Raw genomic sequence first — 25697 nt, 5'->3', positions numbered from 1 at the left:
AACCACCTGGTCCTTTCAGCACCAACAGAAGCAACCCCTGAGCCAGGAAAATGTTTTGAGCACCTCCAGTTGTGATTTCACCCTCCATCAATAAAAGTGGAAAAGACAGATGAAGCAATAATAGAGTGGTATAATGTCAGAAAGATTCAACTTGTTGCTATTTATTGAGAAAGAGAAGGGGGTACAAAAGTTAAAGTATATGAATATTTTTGAGATGCTGGATAGAAAATATTCTTTACCAAAACCTTTATAAAGGAATGAAGTCCCAGTGACACCTTGATCTTAGCTTAATGACACCCATATTGTCCTACTGTTTTTCATAACTGTAAGATTATAAATTTTTGTTGTTTTGAGCCATGATATTCATGACACTTTTACTGCATAAATATAAAAGAAGTATACTGAGTTTCCAAGATTAACTAGTTTGTGATGACATATTTTAAACCCAATATGACTTATACATCCCTTCTTATATAAAGAGTATTTAATAAATATATTTCAGTAATATAATTTTCATTATTGGCCAATTTTCTATTTTCACAAATTTATTATTGTCTAAAATACGGTAGACTTTCAGAAAAATGTTTTACCTTCTATATGTCTTTAAGACTCATTGCATATAAAACTAAAATTCTAGCGTTGCCATAACAAAGACCCCTCTGTTCATTTCTCTTGCCTAATTCCCTTTCTTCCATGGTAACCACCATAGTTTTCATAGGTACAAAATACTTTGGCTTTAAGATAAAATAAATATCATATATAGCTAAGAAATGAGAATAGATTTTGTAACCAAATTATAAATTGAGGTGGGTTTTTTTTTTGATTGATCTTTTTTTATTGAATAGCTGTAAGCAACACTTACAAAGCTTCCATGTTTGAGTTTCAGTTATACAACGATAAAACACCCATCCTTTCACCAGTGTATATTTTCTACCACCAATGTATTCAGTATCCCTCCCCTGTCTCTATGTCAGTTTTTCTCTCTCTACTTATGGGCATTATGGTTTGCAATACAAATAATGAGAGGCCATCATGTTTGGTCTTTTATATACTTTCAGTGCACATCTTCTATCCCGAGGGATTCCTTCAACCATCATAGACTTAGTGATCCCTTCTCTATCCCAGCTGCCCTCTCCCCCAGCTCCAAAGCGGGCTTCCAACCATGGAGCAATCTTCCTGGCCCTGTTTTCTACTCTCCCTGGGTGTTAGTCATAAATTGAGGTGGGTTTTAAAGGATTAATGCTGTGTGAAATGATAAAAATATAAAAACATCTCACCGTCAAGCAGCAATGAAAAACAAGTTGTGATGCAGTCATATAAGGAAATACTATTCAGTGATAAGCTAATAACAAGTTACAGTAAATACTACAGCATACATAAATCTCATAGACAATTTTTTGAAGGAAAGGAAACAGACATTATACACACCAAATTGTTGTAATTATCTAAAGTCCAAGAATGTTTGAAATTAATCTATATTGTTTGAAGTTCAAAAGCAGTTTCTTGGAGGGAGAAAAAGAATTGAAAAATGCACTAAAAATCTTTCTAAGGACATGAAAATGTTATTGTTTGGATGTGCTGAAAGTAGACTATAGACCAAACATGATGGCCACTTACTACCCATATTGCAAACCATAACACCCAAAAAGAGAGAGAGTAAAAGGGAATGTGCCTGCCACAGAGGTGGAGGCGGGTTGGGATTGGGTGTGGGTGGCGGGAGAGATACTGGGAACATTGGTAGTGGAGAATGGGCACTGGTGGAGGGATGGGTACTCGATAATTATATAACTAAAACATGATCACGAAAGTTTGTAAGTCTGTAACTATCTCATGGTGATTCATTAAAAAATATTTTTTAAAAATCCCCTTAAAATGAAACAAAACAAAAAAAGAAAATGTTACTGTTTGGATTGCAGATAAAAGGATGAATAGAATTTCCAACATGTTTCACCCTAAGCAATACCTTTTTATTTTTATTGTATGTTAATTCCACATATAAAAAAAGGTTTCATGGAGGTGCTGAACCAGTAGATCATATTCCTCGTTGATGTTGTCAATGATGGCATCTTCCCACACTGCCGCAATAGAAGCAAAGAGGTCCCAGTTGGTAATTTTACTATACCTTTTTGCCTCTCTGGGATATATTTCCAGGAGTAGTATTGCTGGGTCAAATGGGAGCTCAATTTCTAATTTTTTGAGAATTGTCCGTATTGTTTTCCAAAAGGCTTGAACAAGTCGGCATTCCCACCAGCAGTGAAGAGTCCCTTCCTCCCCACATCCGCGCCAACACCAGTTGCTTTTTTTTTCTGGATGTGGGCCAGTCTCTGTGATGTGCATGGTATCTCATTGTTGTTTTGATCTGCATCTCCCTGATGATTAGTGATGTCGAGCATTTTCTCATGTGCCTCTCAGCCATTTGGATTTCTTCTTTGGGGAAATTTCTGTTCATTTCATAACCCCATTTTTTTGATCGGGTCAGCAGTTTTCTTCTTGTGGAGTTCAACCAGTGCCTTGTATATCCTTGATATTAAACACTTATCGGATGGGTATTGGGTAAATATCCTTTCCCATTCTGTAGGCTGTCTTTGTACTTTGGTCACTGTATCTTTTGAGGTGCAGAAGCTTCTTAGTTTAAGGTAGTCCCATTTATTTATCTCTGTTTTCACTTGTTTTGCCAGTGGCGCATCAGCTTTGAAGATACCGTTGGCTACAATGTCGTGGAGGGTTTTGCTGACCTTGTCTTCAATGTACCTTAGGGATTCTGGTCTGATGTTGAGGTCTTTAATCCATTTTTATCTGACTTTTGTACATGGTGATAGGTGGAGATCTGAGTCCATTTTTTTTTGCATATAGCTGTCCAGTTTTGCCAGCACAATTTGTTAAACATGCTTTCCTTGCTCCACTTCACATTTCTTGCTCCCTTATCAAAGATTAAATGATCATATATTTGGGGTAGTATGACTGACCTCTGGATCTTGACTCTCACTCTGACCTCTGGATTCTGACTCTCACCCCAACTTTATGGATTCTGACTTTGACCTGCTTCTCGCTCTGATGACTCCCTGATTCTCTTTTTCTGCCTCTTCTTCTTCCCGTTCTCTGCTTCTTCTTCCCTGGATCCTGACTCTAACTCTCCCCTGATTCTCACTTGCCCTCTCTGATCTTACAGTCTTAGTTTATATTGCAATCACATAGGGTAGTGATAGAAAGGTGGGGTTGGGTTGAACATTAACAAATCAACAAAGAGAGGTGAGGCCACTTCTCCAGGAGATTAACTCAAGTATAAAATCTCATCTAAGAAGATTATTCCAGATTGCTAGGAGATCTGTTTAAGGGCGGGATCCATCCAGGGTGTGTTGCTTTCTTCTTTCCTCAGCTACTAATCCACTTAAATAGTTATAGCAAATCTACTTCTAATATTTCTAGCAATGTCATCTGTATGAGCACAGTAAGAGATATATCAAATTTAAAGTTTGGTTCTTTGTGAATTCATCTCACGATATATTCCAGAACACAGTCCTTAGGCCAGGTTAGTCTTTCCAAACCCCGCAGGATTCAAATCTCGCCATTACTTTTGGATCATGACAACATTTTTCTATGACCATGCTCCCAACTTATATTTGAGTATTGCGGCGCTTTGGCCTGGCCCATTTTGATGCCAGGGTAGCTCACAGCTTGCCCTGGGTCCATTAAGTCCCTTGTTGGGACTCTGCTTTTGGGGTGCTAAGAAATAAGGGAAACTGGGGCTTAAGTCAAAAGAACAGATGTCCAGAATATTATTTGGAGTCAAGCATAATATTAACTGTCTTCCTGTGTCCATACAGAAAGGACATTGCTTTAAGGTAAACTATGTAAAAGACATAACTTACAATACAAGTTCAGTATCCTTAGAAGTATCTTACCTTATAAGCTAATAGAATCTGATTAGGGAAAAAGGTGATTAACTGGTTGGGGAGGAGGGCACAGAGAAGAATTTACAGATAAACAAAGAAATGGGAGTGACTTGGGAGCACTGTGATGGGTGTAATCTGATAAACCTAAGTTCCCTGCAGCAAGGTTGAAAGGACAAACCCATTGTTATCCTACAGTTAATCATGCTGATGACTAATATAAAATACAGTGGTGCCATTTTTCTGTGGAGACTTGGTTGTTTTTGAAATTGGCTATTTTCTTTTTGTGTGAGAACTTTCAGCTATTCTTGCTGGATAGGTTTAGTTCTAGCAAATGTTACCAGCTCTTGTTTGACTGAAAATGTGTTTACTCCTTCCTCAAACTTAAATGAGAACTCTACATGGTAGTGAGCTCTAGGTTGAAAGCTTTATGCATTCAATACTTCGAATATTTTAATTCACTCTTTTGCAATTATTCCATCACTTTCCCTGTACCCAAGGGTTTTCTTCTCTATTGATGGTTCTAATAGTCTATCTCTTTGAGTTTTGTGATTTTGATTACAATATGTCTTGTTTTGTTTGAGTTTATTTTGTTTGACAATGTTTGGGCCTCTTAAATCTGTTCAGAAACCTCCCTCTAGAGACAGGGGAAAGTTCTGAGTTATTATCAGTTCCACTAGTCATTCTTCCCCTTTTTCTTTTTCCTCTCCTTCTGATATTTCAAGATTATTCCTCTTGATGTCATCCACTAAACATCTTGCATTCACTATCGTTTTTTCCTTTTATTTGTTTTGCAATCTCATTATTGTTGATAGCTTATATTTTATACTCAATTTCACTAATGGGGCTCTAAGAATTTCAGAACACTCTTGGGTACTGTGCTTTTTCCCATATTTTAATTAAAGCACTTTGATTTTCAGAGTTATTCATAGCTGAGTTTTAGACATACAATATTGCAGCATCTACCCCACCATTAGTGTCAACTTCTTTCCACCGGTGTCCCGAGTTTCCCTCCTATATGCCCTCCAGACTGTCCTCTTGTCAGGCACCTTTACAATTATGTTGCTAAAGTTTGGGTCTCTTGATTTCAATGTAGTTGACTCTGTGGTTTATATATTTGACCCTGTCATTCCTTTGCACCTGACTCCCCTGACCTGATTTCCGTTGCTTCTCATCTGTCTCATCTGCCCCTGCCCTCCACTCCTACTTTCCTTCTCTACCCTAAACTCTAGGACCAAGGTTGATAAAAGTATTCCCCACACCATTTAAAGCATTGCATCCCCTCATAGAGTTATTCTACATATCACATATAAGTGATATCATCCTGTGTTTATGCTTCTTCATTTAACATGATGTCTTCCAGTTCCATCCATGTTGCAATGAATTACATGATTTCATAATTCCTTATAGCTGTGTTATTATAGCTACTATTAAAGATTATAGCTTCCATTACACACACATATATATACACACATCTCACATCTTCAAATTCCACTTATCTGTCATTAGATATCTAGTTTGTTCCCAAATCTGAGTGCTGAGTGCTTCAATGAATAATGGTGTGCATATGTTCTTTTGAATGAATATTTTTCTGTCCTAAGGATAGATACCCAAAAGTGGAATTGATGGACCATAAGGGAGTTCAATTCTGCTTTACTGAGTACCATCCACACTGTTTTCCATAAAGGTTGGACCCACCAGCAATGGTGAATGTTTCTTTTTCACCAAATCTCTGCCAACAGATCCCACCAGTAGTGGGTGAGGGTTCCTTTATCACTACATCCCTGCCAACAAAATTGTTCCCACTATTTTTGATAAGTGCCATTCTTACTGGTATAAAATGATATCTCATTGTTGTCTTTATTTGGATTTCTCTTGCAATAAATAATGATGAAAACCTTTTCATGTGCATGTTGGCCATTTACTGGTATTCCTCAGAAAACTGTCTGTTTATTTCCTTTCTCAGATTATATGTTAACTAGATAAATATTGCTATTGGTAAAGTATTATCTGTAGATTTCTGATGAGCACAAATTTAGCAAGTGTTATTATTCAATTGATATCTAATATACATCATATATTATTTAACTATATTATTTAAGTAATGATTGAATTTTAAAAGGTGTAGGAAATTTTAGTGGATTTATAGAAACTTTTTTTAGTTTTGGGTCACACCTAATGATGCTCAGGGATTAACTCCTGGCTCTGCACTCAGGAATAACTCTTGACAGTGCTCAATGACCATGTGAGATGCTGGGAATCAAACCCAGATCAGCCGTGTGCAAGGTTCATGCCCTACCGCTCTGCTATTTCTCCAGCTCCTTTTATAGAAATATTTTTGTTGATATATGTTACCATATTTTACCATCAATTAATAATGTACAAATTATTATCTAGACCCCTGATTCTAAAAAAACTCAGGTGAGTTCTCTTTATTAATATCAACATTTTTTAAAATCAATTTAAAAAAAAACATTTGTCTGTAAGATTAATGAAGGATTTGTTGTATAAGATACATTTAAACCAATAATTCAAAGCTGAATATAAATCAACTTGGTGATGGAAGGTGGCACTAACTAAATCAGGTCCCAAGCATGTATAGCATGTGAACGGTCTTGTGGTGAGAAGGATTGTAGTATATTTGAGGACCTTAAAGGAAGTCATCCTTGTTAATGCTAGGATAGAAAATGAATTGCAAATACATGGAAAAATAGAAAATATTAAACTATTAAGTCAACAATTAAATTAACTATTCCTGACACCCAGGAATACACATAAACAATGTATTTTATTAATTTATATTTTAAAAAACCACAAAGAGGGCTGGGGAGACAGTATGGAATTAAGGTGATTGCTTGCATGTAGCCATTCCAATTCAATTCCTGGCACTACACCTGGTACCCAGAGAATTGATAAATAACAGGAGTGATCCCTGAGTACAAATAGAAGAGGAAGCCCTGAGCACCAATGAATATCAACTACCTTGTCCCCTCTAAAAATGACATGTTATTTACTTTAGAATATTTACTTTATTATAGGGCACTGAGATATTAAAAATAATAGAATAAAATATACACACTATTCTCATATGTAGTTGGTGTGGCTATAAAATATTAAAAATGCAAACCTAAGACCAAAGATCTAATACCAATATAGAACTTACCTTGAGTGCAGCTGAACCAGCTTGCTTCACTGTCACCCTATGTGGTCACCTGAACCTGACTAGTAGTGGTTCATGAGTATAGAACCAGGAGTAAACTCTAAACACCATTCAATTTGAAGCAAAATCAAAGAGGAAATAGAAGTAGACCCTACAGGAAGATTTTTCTAGAAACAAATATCAATACTACAAAACAATGAGGGAATAAATCAATCTAGAAGCTTAAATAACTATAAGTAAATGTTTATCATAGAATTTCAAAATACATAAGACAAAAGGCTGGAGGACTTGACATTTGTCACTTGTCATCCCATTAATCTTTGATTTGCTGGAGTGGGCACCAGTAATGTCACCATTCATCCCTGTCCTGTGCTAGTGTAGAACACGAAGAGTCTGAAACCGTTTGTTGTGGTTTTGACGAGAAGTCTGACCATCTCATAGGTGGGCAGCTTTGCGGTCTTTTGACATCCCGTGTAATACAGTCAGTAACAGCTCTAGTCCAGCGGTCATCTCTAAAATGCATTACGTGTCTGGCCCATCTGATTTTCGACGCCTTTGCAAACAAGATAGCGTCCCTGATTCTTGATTGTTGACAGAGGTCTGGATTCCTTCTCTCACTTTAGTGATGTGTGATACTCCAAGTATAGCTCTTTCGATTCCTCTTTGGGATACCCAAATAACGTTTTTGTCCTGTTTTCATATGGCCCAGATCTCTGAGGTGTATGTTAGTGCAGAAGAACAGTGGAGTCGAAAAGATGTGCCTGGAGCCGGAGGTTCTTCGTCCTCTTAACAACTTCTTTGACTCTTTTGAAGTCATTCCACGCTGTTTTCTTCCTCCTGTGCAGTTCTGGCGCCAAGTCGTTCCTCATGTTGAGTTCTCGAGCCAGGTACACATGACTGCTGCATTTGGAGATGTTTGTTCTGTTGAGAAGAAATGGATTGTCAGGGACTAGTTCGTTTTTCATGAACATTGTCTTGGTATGATTCAGCTGCAGTCTGACCTTTCCACACAAAAGTCTGGAGGATGAAAATATATAAATTACTCAAATAAGGGCAAGGACTTTGCTTGGTGATTGGGCCCTGGCACTAAACAACCCCAAAGCGTCACCAGGTATAGATAGTGTTAGAGTTCCCCTGTCCCAAGAACCACTGGTTGACAGTCACCACCCTTGTTATTGCAGCACCTAAACAGCTATACATCTTGGGCCTCTGGCATTAAACCAACAGGCAAAGGTGTGTTGGATAGCACTGAGTTGTCTTTACTGCTCCTGTAGGGAGCTTAAAGTTTATTGAGCCACTCCTACAACAGTGCAACTGAAGCACAACTCTATTGCTTTTCTTGCATTTGTCTTGCACGCGGCTGACCCAGGTACAATTGCTCTGCCCCTCTCAGAGAGCCCCGCAAGCTACTGAGAGTATCTCGTCCCCACAGCAGAGCCTGGCAAGCTATCCGTGGCATATTTGATATGCTCAAAACAGTAACAACAAGTTTCACAATGGAGATGTTACTGGTGCCCGCTTGAGCAAATCGATGAGCAACGGGATGACAGTGATACAGTGATACAGTGATACTTTCCTTATTTCATTTGTATGGTTTATATGGCAATGTCCTTTTTGTATAGACACAGGAAAACAATTGATACTATGCTATGTAACATGGGAGTTAATTGACTCCAAAATATTATTTATTCCTGGGCATCCATATTTACTTGACTTAAGCCTCAGTTATCCTTAGTTCCTAGGACTCCAAGAGCAGAGTCCCAGTGAGGAACTGATGAACCCAGGGCAAGCTGTGAGCTACCCTGGCATCAAATGGGCCAGGCCAAGTGCCATGATATTTAACTATAAGTTAAGAGCATGGTCATGGACAAACGCTGTCATGACCCCCAAAAGAGGTAACTGAAAAAGGATCCTGTTGAGGTTAGGAAGACTAACCTGGCCTGGGAACTGTGCTCTGGAATATACGGTTAGATATCCTCAGGAAGAACCAAACTTAAAGCTTAATATATCTCTTACTGTGCTCATACAAAATGACATTGCTAGAAATATCATAATAAGTAAGTTTACTATGACTGTTTAAGGGGATTACTAGCTGAGGAGAAAAGCAAAATACCCTAGAAGAAATCCCATCCTTGGGTGGATCTCCTAGTAATCTTGAATAATCACTTTAGATGAGATTTTGTCCTTGAGAAGGAGTGGCCTTTACCTCTCTCTTTGTTGATTTGTTAATGTACAATCCCACCTTTGTATCCCCACCCTACGTGATTCCTGTATAACTGTACTGAAAGGGGCTAGAGGGAGAGTTGGAGAGATACAGAGAGAGAGAGAGACTGAATACAGGAGTTCCAGATGGAGACAGAGACTTAAGATGGAGATGATGGAGCAAGACTGTGAGATAGTAAAAGGGGAGTTGCAAAGAGAGACAGAGACTGAAGACTGAAGAGATGGAGCAAGACTTGGGAGAAGGAGAAGACAACAGCAGAGAAAGACAGAGGCAAAAGACTAAAATGAAAAAGATAATGGATAAAAGGAAGAAAACAGCAGCAGACTAGAAACCAGAATAAAGAGGGACAGAGATTAAGAAAGATAGAGGCAGGAGACTGAAGGGGAAGACAAAGACTTGGGGATAGAGAAGGCACTAAGAGAAGACTTAGAGTGAAGACTAGATGCTAAAGAGTATATGTTGAGGACAAGAAGGTCAACAATGAGATGCTAAAGACAAGGAGGAGTGCTCAGATTATGGAGACTGAAGTCTGAAAGGAGACTTGGATGATGGAACTCTGATGAACAGGACTACGGCCATAATGACAATTATAACTGAACCATAAAGGGAGAGATCGGACGATGCCAGAATCTGCTGGTTGCCCATCCTTCGCATGTTGTTGGCAAGAGCCTAGTGAGGCGGCTGCTGGCCACTGAATGTCATCACCGTGTCCTACCCGTGCGCGGGCCCACCACTGAAAACCTTTCTTTCTAAACGTTATCTTTCATCTTGTGTCTTGCGGTGTGAAAACTCAAAAAGGTGGTCATTTAGGTCATTGCTCCAAGTGGTCACAGGCCCCAGAAACACTGCTTAGGAGGTACCTCCAAAGTAGATTACTCACATAATTGAAGTTAAGTTAATCAGTAAATAACAACATAACTTGTATCACTTGTCACTTGTCATCACCTTGTTCATTGATTTGCTCAAACGGGTACCAGTAAAGACTCCATTTGTCCCTGTTGCATGCTAGTGTAACCCAATGGCATCAGCTTGACCCAGGAACATGAAGAGTCTCAAACCATTCATTCAGGGTCTTGACAAAGAAGTCTGACCATATCTAGGTGTGCGGCAACACGTTCCTTTGATGTCCTGTGGAATCCAGTCAGTAACAGCTCTAGTTCAGCAGTCATCTCTAAAGCACATTACTTGGCCAGCCCATCTGATTTTCAATGCCTTGGTAAACGAGACAGCATCCCTGATTCTTGATTGTTGATGGAGCTCGGAACTCTGGATTCTGTCTCTCACTTGAGTGAAACATGATATTCCAAGCATAGCTGTTTCGCTTCCTCTTTGGGACACCCAAATAGTGTTTTCATCCTGTTTCCCTAGGGCCCAGATCTTTGAAACATATGTTACTTCAGGAAGGATGGTGGAGTTGAAAAGATGTGCCCAGAGCCCAAGGTTCTTCATCCTCTTCACCACTTCTTTGAGCTCTCGAAGGCATTCCACGCCTCTCTCTTCCTCCTGTGCAGTTCAGGTGCCGGGTCGTTCATCATGTTGAGTTCAGTTCTCCAACTAGGTACAAATAACTGCTGCATTTGGAGATGTTCATTCCGTTGAAGGCAAATGGAACATCAGGAACTAGTCCATTTCTTATGAACATTGTCTTCGTGAGATTCAACTGCAGTCTGACCTTTCCATACTCATGGTCGAAGTCAGCCAGCATTTGTGCTGCTTGGCTGATATTTGGTGTTATTAGAATAATATCATCAGTGAAGCAGAGGTGGTGTAGTTGCCAACCTTCTATCTTCACTTCCATTCCTTCCTATTCCAGTCATTGCGTGATGTTCTCAAGGGTGGCACTGAAGAGTTTTGGTGAAATGGTGTCACCCTGCCGAACCCCTCTCGTTAGATTGATGATACCTCCTTGTAGAACCGTGAGATCCCAGTGGTGAATCCATAACACAGCTCAAAAAGGATCCTGATGTACTGAGTTTGAATGCCCTGTTTGGCTAGGGCTTCAATGACTACTTCAGTCTCAATAGAATTGAAGGCCTTCTTTAAATCAATGAACGTTAGATAGAGTGGCATCTTGAACTCTCGTGAAACCTCAATGAGCTTGGTCACTGTGCAAATATGGTTGATCATGCTGAATCCTTTTCGGAACCCACTAGCTTGAGCGGTTATCCTTCATCTAGTGATCTGCCAATCCTATTCAGAATGACTCGAGTGAAAATCTCGTAGATGACGGAAAACAGGCAGATTGGGCGATAGTTGCTGATGTCATGGATTTCTCCCTTCTTGTACAACATATCGGTCCTGCTGGTTTTCCATTGGGAGAGAACCATGCATTCAGACAGGTAGCTTGTGAAGAGCTGAGCCAGTCTATTGACGAGTACTGGCGGCAAATTGTTTAGGTGTTTGGATCTGACCTTGTCTGGACGCTTCGTTACCAATGAAATGGCAGGGCTGGAGCAATAGCACAGCGGTAGGGCATTTCCCTTGCACACGCCGAGCTGGGTTCAATTCCCAGCATCCTATATGGTCCCCTGAGCACCACCAGGAGTTAATTCCTGAGTGCATGAGCCAGGAGTAACTCCTGTGCATTGCTGGGTGTGACCCAAAATGTAAAAAAAAAAAAGACCAATGAAATGGTGTGTCAGATTTCAGAAGGGAGAATGCTAGAACTACATATACATCCTGCGAAATTTGGTATGTGGGCAGGTGGACGTGGCTATCAAAGATATCTGAGTAGAAGTCATAGATAATCTTTTGCATTGTGCTTCTGGAAGATGTGATAGATCCATCAGGACATCGGAGGGCAGTCATCTTGGTCTTATAGTTGGCAAAGGACAGGCAGGTGTTGCGAATACTTTCCCTGGTTTCTGCCACATTGGCCAGCACTGCTGCTCTTCTCTCTTCGAGGTCTTCGTTATCACTTCTCTGCACAGCTTTGTGAGCTCGGACGTTAGCTTCTGATTGCCTGAGGGAGGGTCGAGTCAGACCTCATTGGCGAATGAGCTAGAGAGTTTCCAAAGACAGGCCACTTTTGTGGCTTTCTCTCTTTCTGCATTCCTCGCACAATCTCGGAGGTGCTGAACTGGTCGATCAGTCGATTGTAGTCCTCGCCGATGTTGTCAGTGATGGCATCTTCCTGTATTGCTGCAATAGTGCCAAAGAGCTCCCAGTTGGTGGTCTTTCTGGGAGTTCTTTTCTTAAAATTTGCAACCCTTTCTCCCCTCTCCGTGAAGAAGAATTTCGCTTGAAGGAGATGGTGGTCTGATCTCGTTTGGAATTTTGGGACAACAGCAACATCGGTCAGGCAAAACTGTCAATCGAATATGATGTGGTCAATTTCGTTGTGGAACTGTCCACTGGGAGACTCCCATGACCAACGTTCAGATTAGGACTACTGGAACTGCGAGTTACAATGGATGGTCTTGGTCAACATGAGGAACTCAGATAGTCTCTTACCTTGTTCGTTCCATTCTAGACCATGGGTCCTGATGCGGAGTTCTTCCGGTGACCTTCTAGGTCTGATCTTAGAGTTAAAATCACTGACAATGACCTCATTGAAGGTGTAGTCTTCTCTATGAACATCCCCGACTCCCAGTAGAACTTTTCAATTTCTTCTTCATCATAGTTGGATGTTGGTGCATAGACGAAGAAAATAGAAACTGCCGGCAATGAGCCACATCTATTCAAACATAAGTGTCCAATTCTGGATGTTAGGCATTCGAACGAATCAATACTCATGGCCAAGTTCGTGTTGACAAGGACACCAACACCACTGACGCCTCTACTGTCACATGTTCCGAGGAACAGTTCTTCTCCAGTGTCGAAAATGATGTGATATGTCAATGCCTTCTCATCTCAGTCAATCCAATGACTTCATACTTGATCTTCTGCGCTTGTACCATGAGGTCCTTGATGGATGCTTCTGATGCCAGCGTACGTGCATTAAAATTGTAAATAGTCGTTTTAGTCCTTCTTCACTTTGGCAGCCTAGTTCTAACCTGAGATTTTATCAGCTTCTCCTTGTTCCTTCTTAACGCTGCCATATTGGAACTCTTTCGGGGTCGGTGGAATGAGCCCCATTGTTGTTACTGTTTTTGGCATATCAAATATGTCACGGGTAGCTTGCCAGGTTCTGCTGTGCAGGCGGGATACTCTCGGTAACTTGCCGGGCTCTCTGAGAAGGATCAAGGTTTTTAGGGTGGCATCTAATCGACATTATAGGTGTTCCTATGATTCACACCATATTTGAACCCCAGCAAATATGGTGCGGTAATTATGGAAAATGAGTAGGAAGTGTTTTTACTGTGTCCTTGGGGCCCAGCGGTTGGGAAGTGCAAGACAGCCAATGAGGAATTTGTCTAGCACCGGGAGGGTGGCAAGTTGTGTCTTATGGGTGTGACCCCTGGGTTGCCAGAGATTGGGAGAAGCAGGCAGAGGATCTCTAACCCCGGGTCCCATTGAGGCTAGAGTCCAAGGTCACAAAGTTCTGAATTACCTGGTTCTGGGGGACTTCACTCATGCATGAGGCTCGGCCCGAGAGTCTGGAAAGCGGCATGGAGTATGGCGGCAGTTGGGATATAACAACATAAGAAAACAAAAATGTATAATAATGTAAAAGATTAGAACATCACGAATAACCAAACAACCTAATTGACATTTTTGAGTACTACATATCTAAATTTGTGGTTCTAATTAAATTCTCAATGAAAAAAATTATAGTTTTATCTAAATAATATATTAAACACTACCAAACCCTGAAAATTAAGAAACAAGAATTATTCTCAAAAAACAAATGATATATCAAATGAAAACCAAAACAAGTACAAGAAAGATAATGATGGATGTAAGAACATAAATTAATGAAATCACAAACAAGCTATAGAATCAACAAAACCAAGGTTTGCTTTATTGTAATGAGTAAAACAACAGACATGCTCTTGGCAATATGGATTATAAAAATGAAAAATAAAAACCGCAATTATCAATTCAAGGAATGAAAAAAGATATGTCACAGGAACTGTTCCTAAAACACTAAGCTAGCTGAATATATGTTTGCAAAATCATGAACCTTGACTTCTATCTCAAACCATACAAAAAATCAATTTGAGTTGGATATTTGTTTAGCAGATAGTACAGGGATATTGTGCATATTTTCCATGCAATTGATCATTGTTTGAATTCTCACCACTGCATACATTCCCCCAAGTACAGTCAGGAAAGACCCCTAAGTACAGAACCAGGAGTAGTCCCTGGACATTGCTGGGTATGATCCACCACCACCACAAAAAATAAATTGACATAGCAACATTAAAATGAGTAAAAGATTCAAAAAAACATTCTAGAGGAGGGGATACCCAGTAGTCAATAAACACATGAAAAAACTTATTGTCAGTTTTAGATAACAATGAGACACTTCTACATACTAAAATCATTTCAAGTAAATTGATTAAGAGATAAATAAGTTAAAGTATGAAGAAAATAAAATAAAGCAAGAGGAATTCTCATATTGCTGGTAGAGGATAAATTGAAGAAGTTCTTTTGGAAAACTGATTGTTAGTATCTATTATTAAACTAGCATAATGCACACCTTGTGATTAATCAATTATATTCTTAGCTATTTACTCAACAAAAATGCACACATGTGTTCAATCAAGAGCATGAAGAAATATATTCATAATTGCTTATTCAACTATACTCAAATTGCAAACAATCCAAATATGGAACAATAATTGCATAGATAAATAATATGTTGTGTATTTATACAACAACAAAAAAGTATCAGCAGTGATAAATGACAAATTACTGCTATATAAAACAACAATATGTATGAGATTAGACCACGTTGGCTGAAAAGTAACTTCCTTAATCAGCTTTTTCCTAGGTGCACAACGAAATTTACACTGCAAACTTAGATGAATCATAGAACCTTGTCTGAAGCCCTGTACTCAAGATATGGAAGAATCCTCAGATAGAAGGAGAATCTGAGATTCTTGCCAGAAGTGAAAACTCCCACAAAGTAAGTACTATAGTAAATGCTATTGTATGGAATTAGACTAGGTCATGAAAACTTTCTGTGGGAAAATCAGACTCAAGAAACATGTAAAGTACTGAACATCCTCAACTCTCAATTTCATTTTTTTAAATTTATTTTTTAATTGAGTCATCGTGAGAACAGTTACAGGGCTTTTAGGATCGAGTCTCAGTCATACTATGCTTAAACACCCATCCCTTCACCAGTGCATATGTTCCACCACCAAAAGCCACAGCATACCCCACCTCCCACTATCCCTCTGCCTGTGTGGCAGGTGATTACCGCTTTACTCTTTCCTTACTTTGATTCCATTCAATTTTTGACAGAAAACTCACTATCATTATTTGGAGTTTTTCCTCCAACCTTCAGACCTGTCGGAATGGCATCATTAGACTGTATGTTTTCTATTGTTGGTAGCAAAGAACATATGAAGTTGCATGGTCGCGAAAGCAGCTGCCCAGTTTTGGAATTCTGGTATTAAGTCCAGAGGTATTTCTGCCAGCAGCCACTGCATTGCAAGATTGGTTTCTGTGGCGCTGGGATCATGGTTGTTCAGGACGGAGGAGCTGTTCATGGGCGACTGCTCGGGGTCTCATTTGTGCAGGAGGCAGGGCCGGTTCTGCCTCCCCCATCTCGAGATTCCCCATGCATCTCGTACCATCACTGCAAACTCCTACCTCTCTGTCCAATTGGTTCTGAAAGGGGGTGGTCGCCATGCTGTCGCAGGGGGGAAAAGGCCAAGGGACAGAAGCCCTTCCCCTCCCAGGGCTGCACGGGGCCATAGCTTAGTTCAGAGTCCAGGAGTATATCTCCAGCAGCCACTGCATTCTGAGATTGGTTTCTGTGCCTCTGGGATAATGGACGCTGAAGGGTGGCGGAGCCATTCCTGAGCATATTTTTTGTATATCAGGAAAGGTTCGTAGATATCCCAGTCACGCATATTGGAGCCGTGTTAGTAGAAGCTCAGTGTTGCCGGGGCTCCATCTGGAGAAGGTGTACTGGCTGTACCTTCTCCGTCTAGCACCCAGGTGCTGTTGGCCTGCTTCTGGGGTCCGGAGTGTTCTCCAGCTTGCGGTGCCTGCTGGCCCGGCCCCTCAATTTCATTTTTACATCTCAATGAAGGCGACTTTGAGTTAGACACAAGGGACCAAACAGCAGCAAGCATCTTTTTAGTAGCCTCTCAGAATCTGACTGGAAGAGGCCATTCCTGAGGTAATCTCAGCCCATCACAAGACAATAAGTAGAGTAAGATGGAGGCTAAGTGACAATAGCTTAGACTAACCAACAGGTTCCGCTCTTTCCAGATCATAGCAGATTACCCTTCCCAAAGCATACCATTAGCCAGGTAATGTCTTGCCTATCTATGTAGGCCCTTTCTTCCTTCCTAAGGAATGATTGCAGAGCTATAAGTTTTCCCCTTAACTCGGCTTTAGCTTCATCCCATAGGTTTTGGAAGCTCGTGTCTTCATTCTCATTTGTTTCGAGGTATCTCTTGATTTCTTTCTTGATTTCCTTCCTGACCCACTCATTGGTCAACACTCAGCTGTTTAATTTCCAGGTGGTTTTTTTTTGGTTCTCCGTGTCTGTATGTGATTAGCTTCTATCATCAGCGCATCATGGTCTGAAACAATAATTGATACAATTTCTATTTTTCCAATTCTATTGAGGTATGTTTTGTGGCCCAGCATGGTCTATTTTGGAAAATGTTCCGTGTGCACAGGAAAAGAATGTGTATTCTTTCTTTTGGGGGTGTAAAGCCCTGTATAGGTCTATTAGGCCTCTCTCTTCCATTTTTTTTTCTTTCAGAGTCAGTGTTTCCTAGCTGAGTTTTGTTCTTGTCGATCTATCCAGAGGTGATAAGGCGGTGTTGAAGTCTCCAACTATTATTGTGCTGCTAGGGATGTCCTCTTTAGAGTCTGTTAAGATTTGTTTTAAATATTTCACCGGTCGTTCATTAGGTGCGTATACGTTTAAGAGTGTGATTTCTTCCTGTTGTACATATCCCTTGATGATCTTCACTGTCCCATTGAATCTTTTTTAACCTGAAATCTATGTTGTCGATACTAGCATGGCCACCCCAGCTTTTTTTTAAATTTATTTATTTTTTTTATTTAACTTTTTATTAAATCACCATGTGAAAAGTTACAAAGTTCTCAGGTTTATGTCTCAGTTATACAATATTCAAACACCCATCCCTTCACCAGAGCCCATACTCCACCACCAAAAACCCCACTATACCCCCCGCCCCCACCCCCTACCCCCTACTGTACTAATGAATTTCACTTCATTTTCTCTTTACCTTGATTACATTCCATATTTCACTACAAAACTCACTATAGTTGTTGGAGTTTCCACCCAAGAGAGACAGACCTACTACCAAGGAAGCATTTGATAATTAGTTTTCCATTGCTGGAAATGAAGAAATATGTAGCCCCACTGCTACAAGTACATAACTCTTCTTTTTTTTTCCTTTTCCCTTTTTTTTTCCCTCATCCCCTTTCCCACGCCTCATAGTATGGTGGACGCCACGCCGCGTCCGCCAGCTTGGGGTTTTTGCTTAGCTCACAGTCCAGAGAGGTGGCTGCTACATTAATAACTTTCAATATTTCAACAAAAACTTACTGTTATTATTTGGAGTACCCATCCAAGTCAGATCTGTTCAAAAGGAACCGTTTCACATAGCTGACAATAATAGATGTTAAGTTGCACGGATGCGGCTGCGTTTTGGATTTCTGTATAAAGTCCAGGGAAAATTCTGCCAGAAATGGCATAGCCCAGCTCACGGTCCCAGTGCATTGCTGTTATGGCGACATGGTTGGGAGCACTTGCTGGGTTCAGAAGTCATCCATCTCGCTCTGGATGTTGGGCGTACAGCAGCAGAGCGGCCGTGCAAATGCATGGCCACACCGTTCGAGGGAGTTGTTTGCCTGCAGGATTGTTTATACCAAAATCAAACAAAGACATCACAAAAAATAAAACTGCAGACCAATATCCCTGATGAATACCGATGCGAAGATCCTCATCAAAATATTAGCAAATAGAATCCAACAACTCATCAAAAAGATCATACACCATGACCAAGTGGGATTCATCCCGGGGATGCAATGATGGTTTAACATTTGGAAATCAATCAACATGATCATTCATATCAACAAAAGTACCTTAGAATCAGCTTAACTAAAGAATTAAAGGACCTCTACAAAGAAAACTATAAAACGCTACTCCATGAAATAAAAGAGGACACGAGGAAATGGAAACATATCCCCTACTCATGGATAGGGAGAATCAACATTGTCAAAATGGCAAAGCATTATACAGATTCAACGCGATCCCGATAAAAATACCCATGAAATTATTCAAAGAAATAGGTCAAGCAATCCTGAAATTCATATGGAACAACAAACGTCCACGGATACCTAAAACAATTCTTGGAGAAAAGATGATGGGAGGCATCACCCTCCCCAACCTTAAACTTTACTACAAAGTGGTAACAATTAAAACAGCATGGTACTGGAACAAAGGCAGAGCCGCAGACCAGTGGAATAGGATAGAATATCCCTACACATAACCTCAAATGTATGATCATCTAATCTTTGATAAGGGAGCAAGAAATGTGACGTGGAACTAGGAAAGCCTCTTTAACAAATGGTGCTGGCATAACTGGTCAACCACATGCAAAAGAATGGGCTTACACCTCGACCTCACACCATGCACAAAAATCAGATCAAAATGGATTAAAGACCTCAACATCAGACCACAATCCATTAGGTACATCGAAGACAAGGTCGGCAAAACCCTACACGACATTATAGCCAATGGTATCTTCAAAGCTAACACGCCACTGGCCAAGCAAGTGAAAACAGATAAATAAATGGGACTACCTTAAATTAAGAAGCTTCTGCACTGCAAAAGATACAGTGACCAAAATACAAAGACAATCTACAGAATCGGAAAGAATATTCACCCAATACCCATCCAAGAAGGGGTTGTTATCAAGGGTATATAAAGCACTGGTTGAACTCGACAAGAAGAAAACATCCAACCCCATCAGAAAATGGGGTGAAGAAATGAACAGAAACTTTTCTAAGGAAGAGATACGAATGGCCAAAAGGCACATGAAAAAATAATCTGCATCAATAGTTATCAGGGAGATGCAGATCAAAACAACTATGAGATACCACCTCACACCACAGAGAATGGCACACATCTGAAAGAACAAAAGCAACCGCTGTTGGAGAGGATGTGGGGAGAAAGGGACCCTTCTACACTGCTGGTGGGAATGCAAACTGGTTCAGCCTTTTTGGAAAACAATATGGACGCTTCTCAAAAAATTTGAAATAGAGCTTCCATTTGATCCAGCAATACCACTTCTGGGAATATATCCCGGAGACACAAAAAGGTATTGTTGAAATGGCATCTGCACTTATATGTTCATCGTGGCACTGTTTACAATAGCCAGAATCTGGAAAAAACCCGAGTGCCCGAGAACAGAGGACTGGTTAAAGAAACTTTGGTACATCTATACAATGGAGTACTATGCAGCTGTTAGAAAAGATGAAGTCATGAACTTTGAATATAAGTGGATCAACATGGAAATTATCATGCTAATTGAAATGAGTCAGAAAGACAGGTACAGACATAGAAAGATTGCACTCATCTGTGGAATATAAAATAACAGAGTAGAAGACTAACACCCAAGAATAGTAGTATATAATACAAGGAGGTTGGCTCCATAGCTTGGAAGCTGGCCTCACATGCTGGAGGGAAAGGCAGCCGGGATAGAGAAGAGAATACCAAGTAAAATGCGGTTGGATATCTCACGCGGGAAGGGAGATACGTGCTGAAAGTAGACTAGAGACTGAACACGATGGCCACTCAATACCCCTATCACAAACCACAACACCCAAAAGGAAAGAGAGAACAAAAGGGAATACCCTGCCACAGAGGCGGCATAGGGTGTGGGGGAGGGGATTGGAGGGTAGGAGTGATACTGGGTTCATTGGTGGTGGAGAATGGACAAGGGTGGAGGGATGGGTTCTCGAGCATTGTATGAGGGAAACACAGGCACGAAAATGGGTAAATTTACAACTGTACCCTCACGGTGACTCACTAATTAAAAAATTAATTAATTAAAAAACATATTGTGGTTCTGAAAAAAAAAGAATACATTCAGCCAAATGGAATGAAATCGAAAGCACAAGGATAAATTCTTACAGACATGGGCAGTAAATTTATGACAAAAAAGAACTTTTAGCAGAAAAAGAAAAGCTTTTTCAACTTTTTAGCCACATACAAAATCATAAATCAGACTACTATCTCACAATATTTTTAAAATTTTTTAATTGAATCATCAGGAAATATACATTTGAAAAGTTGTTAATGATTGAGTTTCAGCCATACAATGTGCCAACACCCATCCCTTCACTAGTGCACATTTCTCACCACAAATGTCCCCAGTTTCCTTCTACCACATACACTCTCCTCCACACCCTCTCAGCCTGCTTCTATGGCAGACAATTCTCTATCTCTCTCACACACACACATACACACACTCTCAGTTTTTCTCTCTTATTTCCATTTGAGCGCTGTGGTTTGCAATACTCTTACTGAAAGTAACACGCATATTATTTCATTTTTCCTACTTTCAGTACTCAGATTTTGTCGAGAGTGATATGTTTGTCCCTCTCCCCTTGTTTAATTTCACTCAGCATGATACTCTCCACGTCCATTCATAAATAAGCAAATTTCATGACTTTATTTCTCCTAACAGCTGTGTAGTGTTTCATTGTGTAGATGTATCATAGATTCTTTATCTTTAATAAAGATTCTCTATTCTTTATTCCACTCATCTCTTCTTGACCCAAAATTTGACTCAAAATTTAATTAAGTATTTACATGTGACATATGATTCCATAAAATGCACAAAGAAAACAAAAATAAATATTCCATAATATTGGCTTCGATGGTGTCTTTGTTGCTTAGACTCACTCATGAGAAACACAAAAGCAAGAAAAAATAGCTTAATTCACATCATCTGCACTGTAGAAGAAACTACATATAAAATCAAAAGACATCCTACACAATAGCATGAAATATTCACACATTGTACAACTGACTATATCAGTATGGCCAAGGTGCAGTGAAAAAATTACCCTCATTAACTATTGGTAAGGTTATGAAGACTTTAGTGGTTCAGCTGCTACAGATTTCTCAAAGCACACAAAAAATCTACCATATGATCCTATAATTCCATTCCTAGACCTCTATCCTAAGAACACATTAAAAACGGCAATTTGAAAATATTTTTGTCATCCAAGCCACCCCAGAGTGGGCTGGTTCAGCCACCCAAACAGAGTTCCAGTATCTGCTTGCTCCCATACTGCAAAATTGCTACAATGCTTCTGACCAAATACCATTGTCTCTGGGCTGAGCAAACCCAGAAATTAATCTGCTGCAAATTCAGGCATGTGAGTCTTTGTGACAGAAATCTGCCAGCTTTTGCCAGACCAAGAATGGCTACCTCCCTCAATTTCCCTGTACATTTGGAAGCCCTGACAGGCCTGTCCATGAACCATCTTGGGCACCATGCAAGCTCATCTAGAGGTTTTTTTCCAGAGACTCATAAATAAATCTTGAAAGATATCAACTTGCCACAAAAATTTTTCTTGGACCCGCTTAGGCTGAGTATCTGGGGCACCACCAAAGGGTGCGGGTCAGCCCAACAGCTGAACAAACGAACCCTAGCAGCCGCTTGCTCACACACTGTGATATCATCACCATGCCTCCAAGGGGACTCTATTGTCTGAGATTGTAGCCTCAAACAAAATTCACTGTATCACTGTCACGGTCATCCCATTGCTCATCAATTTGCTCGAGCGGGCACCAATAACATCTCCATTCATCCCTGTCAAATTAACCTCTGAAAATTCATGTATTATCATATTTGTGGCTGAAATCACGTGGCCTTCTTAAGGTCGGGATGGACAACCTTCATGTACTTCCAGAAGCCTAGGCAGTCATATCAACATCCCAAAGCCACTGCCCAGTTAAAAATTAAACTCTAGTTGCATAGCACAGTTAAAAATTCTGGAATTCCCGGATCACAGGGTCACATTCACAGCCATATGACATCTCCAAACTCGACAACACTGCTAACCCACACACCAGATCGGATGGGATAAAACATAAAAGCAACCAATCTCAACTAATCAAAAAAGTAACACAGAAGTCTTAACCTGTAACAACATCTCAGTAAATCCTTATACAAGGACTTAATGTTTCATGGTGAGATACAACAATTTACACTACTTTTCTTTACAATTTACTGATAACAAGCAATATAAAATAAATTACTGTGGGTCTGCTATGGAGGCAGGTTTGCAGGGTGGTTGGGATAATTGGAGATAATTGTGGATGGAAAGTGACAATGGTGGTGGGACTTAGTTTTGGAAAATTGTATGCCTATAACAAATCATCATGAACAAGTTTGCAAGCAACATAGTTTATATAAAATGCTAGGAGAAAATTTACATAAGTAGGCCTTACCTATTTCATGCAAAGTCCAAAATATATTAGTGCAGAATTTCTTTAAATGTTTTATTAATGACAGGTAAGGCATGATTATTATCATACTGAGATACAAATATAAAATAAAATTTAATGGAATCAATATATCTTAGATTCCAGAGTTGAAAACGTATTTATGCAACTGAGAAGCAGCTTTCCTTTCCTTGTTTATATATAGGTTGAGAGAAGGGCACATTGATGGTGTTGGAACACTAAATGCATAAAACAACTGTATAAAGAAGAATTTGTAAATTATTGTTTTTAATAAAAGCTGTCACTCTCATCCCGTTGCTCATCGATTTGTTCTAGCGGGCACCAGTAAAGTCTCTCATTGAGAGACTTATTGTTACTGTTTTTGGCATATCCAATATGCACGGGTAGCTTGCCAGGCTCTGCCACGCGGGCTCAATACTCTTGGTAGCTTGCCGGGCTCTCCCAGAGGGGTGGAGGAATCGAACTCGGGTCAGTCGCGTGAAAGGTGAATGCCCAACCTCTGTGCTATCACTCCAGCCCAATGCTGTTTACAATATCCCAAGAACTGGAAACACTCAAGAGTGCAATGATAGACGTGTGAATAAGCAAGTTAAAGTACATATACACAAAAATAGGATGTTACTAAGTAACAAGAAAAGATCAAATCTTTCTTTTTTGCTACAACTTAAATGGAATGAATGGGTACAATGATAATAAAAATCAGTGAGAAAGAGAAAGACAAATATAAAATAATCTGACTCATAGAGAACAGTCAGAAAATAAAAATGTCTATTAAAGTCAATCTCTGATGACAGAACTTAACATGATCAAATAATGGAGTTGGGTGAAGGGAGCCATGGAAGGAAACTGTTCTGTGGATATTGTTAAAGAATATTGACTCTGTGGTGTTGCATAATGTGATATCCCTAAAGCAAACATTTATGCTTTTGTAAGCCATGGATACTTGAATAAAAATGAAAATTAAAAGGGAACCTTGTTTTATTTTAAAAAGACATCATGGATCTCAGAAACATAATATATCAAAGGAGTTGGATAAAATACTGCATATTTTAGAGTTCAAAGCACAGAAATTTAAACATAATGATTGAACTTGAAACATGATATACTTGAAGATGAATAATCATTGGGAGAACACATAGGGATATCACATCACCCTCTCCTAACCAACTTCACTCAGTTTAATACTCTACAAAACATCCACATAAAAAAAATTTGCATGGTTTCATCTTTTCTTATATCCAAGTAGTACTCCATTGTTTATCTATACCATATAGTATTTGAACAGTTTTCTGTTCTTGAACATCTGGGTTTTTTGCAGATTTTGGATACTGTGCATAGTGTTTCAATGTACATAGAAGTGCAAAATTTCTTCTATTTTTTCAGAAAGTATTTCATTACCATTTTACTTGTGTTGTTTATTATTTTTTAAATTTTTGAGTTTTATTTATTTTTAAAGCAAATCTATGTTAATATATTTTAAAATTTACATGGAATAGGTAAGGCCTACATATGTAATTTTCCCCTTACACTTTATATAAGCACTATGGTTTACAAAGTTGTTTATGATGATTTGTTACAGGCTTTCAATATTTCAAAACCAGTCACCACCATTATACCTTCCCTCCACAGTGGTCTCTAATTTTTCCAACTATCCCTTGAGCCTGCCCGCATAGCAAGCCCTCAATAATTTACTTTATATTTCTTGTTATCAATAATTTGCTAACAAAATTATAAAACAAATTTCCTTAGAAGAAAGTTAGTGAAAATTGTATCTCACCATGAAGCCACTAACACCTTGTATAAGAGATTACTAAGATGTTGTTACAGGTAAAGACTGCTGCGTTTACGTTTTGTTAATCAAGACTGGCTACCATCTATATTACCTTCTATATTAAATCACATACAATCTTTTGTGCTACTACTGAATTTGTGTTTTTTGAACTTAGATTTTAGGATTTATTTTTTAGATTTTATTTCCCCTTACACTTTATATAAACATTATGATTTACAAAGTTGTTCATAATGATTTGTAACAGGAATTCAATATTCCAACACCAATCCTGCCACCAAAATGCCTTCCCTCCAACAATGTTCCCAATTTTCAGATTTTTGGGTTTCCTAAGGTAGACTAAAAGGGGTAGACTATCTAGATCATATGGGGACTGGAATGAGAGCACAGCAGGTAGGGCACCCACACGGCAAAGCCTGGCAAGCTACCCGTGGCATATTCGGTATGCCAAGAACAGTAACAACAAGTCTCACAATGGAAACACTACTGGTGCCGGCTCGAGCAAATCAATGAACAACAGAATGACAGTGACAGTGCTAAAGTGTTCATATTGCTTTTCACAAAGGCATGACCAATCAAAATTTGCACCAGCATTGAACGAAGGTCCATTTCCCCCCACATTCATGCCACATGCATATCCACTGGCTGTTCTTTTATTCTTCTTGATGTGAACTTGTATTACTAGTGTGAGATGACATCTCATTGTTTTGACTTGCATTTCCCTGATGATAAGTGATGCAGGAACTTTTCATTTTTTTGTAACCTGTGTGCCATCTGTGAGGAATATTTATTTTTTTCTCCATTTTTGATGGGGATAGTTATTTTTGTTGTAAAGTTCTACCTGCTCTTGATCAATATTGGATATCAGCACTTTACCAGAGGAGTGGTCGGCAGATATTTAATCACTTTTATGGGATTCACTTTTCTGTTCGTTGTTTCTTTTTCTGTGTTGAAGTTTCTTATTTTGATGCAGTTCCATTTATTTATACATAATGAAATTTTGAAATTTTAAAATACTGATACCTAAATATAATTTTATAGAATAT

Source organism: Sorex araneus, chromosome X (assembly GCF_027595985.1).
Source record: "Sorex araneus isolate mSorAra2 chromosome X, mSorAra2.pri, whole genome shotgun sequence".
Lineage (NCBI taxonomy): Eukaryota > Metazoa > Chordata > Mammalia > Eulipotyphla > Soricidae > Sorex > Sorex araneus.
Note: the sequence above shows the minus strand (reverse complement) of the source record.